Source organism: Diceros bicornis, unplaced genomic scaffold (genome assembly GCF_020826845.1).
Source record: "Diceros bicornis minor isolate mBicDic1 unplaced genomic scaffold, mDicBic1.mat.cur d_74_multi, whole genome shotgun sequence".
In the NCBI taxonomy this organism is placed as follows: domain Eukaryota; kingdom Metazoa; phylum Chordata; class Mammalia; order Perissodactyla; family Rhinocerotidae; genus Diceros; species Diceros bicornis.
Window position 1 is genome coordinate 732,248 of NW_026690930.1, and position 1,402 is coordinate 733,649.

Genomic DNA, 1,402 nt, shown 5'->3' on the forward strand with positions numbered 1-1,402 from the left:
CCGGAGCTCGAGCGCGCTCGGCGGCCACCCACCCACCGCCGGGACGCCTAGGGGGCGCCCCCGGTCGGGTGTCCCGGGGCCCCGCGAACGCAGGAGCAGAACGACGGAGGCGACGAAAGAGCTGACGCCACGCCGCCCGGCCGCCAGCAGTGCCCGCAATCGCCCCGCCCGCGCAGGTCGCCGGGCGCCCGCGGTCGCGCCGTCCCCCGGGGGCGCCCCGCCGCAGCCCCCGCCCGCCCCGCGGCCGCGCCCGGGTTCCCACGGCGCCCGCCCCCGCCCTGCGCTCCCGCCCGCCCTCGGCGCCGCCGCGCCCGCCCAGGCCTCTGGCGGACATGGCGCTTGTCCCCTGCCAGGTGCTGCGGTGGCGATCCTGCTGTCCTACTGCTCCATCCCGTGCAACTACAAGGCCATCGACATGCCCTCGCATCAGACCTACGGAGGGAGCTGGGAATTCCTGACGTTCATTGATCTGGTAAGGCCGTCCCCGCCCCTCCCCCGCCCTCCGCGCACCCCGAGCCTGTGTGTGTTTGTGGGTGCGCGAGCACCTGCGCGCGCGCCTGCAGCATCCACCCCTGTCCTCGCCTCTTCCCCGGCGGTTGCGTCTGCAGCGGCCCCGCAGCAGCACCTCCTAAAGCGCCCGACGTTACCTGGTGGCTGGGGCCCGAGTGGAGGTGGGGTGCGCCAGGTGGTGGGCTCTTTGGAGGGGAACACAGACCTGCTGCTAGGGTGACACGGCAAGATTCTCAACTTTGCAAGTGGATTGGACGACCTTGATCATGAGCGGCCTCAGACCCGTTCGCCCCCAAGGTGCTTTCCAGAGCACCCACCGTGGGATCCACTTGCAGCAACTGAAGAAAACTGGGCATTGTCGAATTACTTGGAGCCTCCTCTGAAAGGACCAAAATTCTCTTCCTAAAGAAGAGAAAGCACCTAATAAAGTGTTTTTTTTCCATGTGTTTTTTTTGCCCATTGTCAGTAATTTACTTAAAACCTTTTACTCCAGAAACACTAGGGGAGAGAGATTTGCAAAATGCATTTCCAGTGTGACTTTGCACTCTTCCTTCCCGTATAAAAGTCTGAAGCAGTTTGCATAAGCAGCTCCTCTTTTGCACAACTTGGTAACCTTGGCAGTTGGAGTTTTTTGTTTTTTTTTTAAAGGCGTGTCCCCTTCTGGCACTAAAAGGGCCAGAGAATCAGAACAGAAGCATAAGGCCCGGTAATAACATGGGGAGGAATCTAGGAACTTTAGGGTGAAAGATGACTAATTTAGACTGGGTCAAACATATACTAAGAGATTATAAAATAAGGGCAGAGAGTCAAAACAAGAGCACCTAATTCTAAGGACTAGAGAAAATGTAGAACCGATTCCTGGGATGCTAGAACTGTCCAAGATTACACATGA

The 1,402-nt window shown here is 59.4% G+C and overlaps 1 pseudogene; it reads left to right on the forward strand.

The window, feature by feature from the left end:
• Positions 1-248: 248 nt before the first annotated feature.
• On the forward strand, positions 249-956 carry LOC131402340 (androgen-induced gene 1 protein-like; annotated as a pseudogene).
• Positions 957-1,402: the final 446 nt, after the last annotated feature.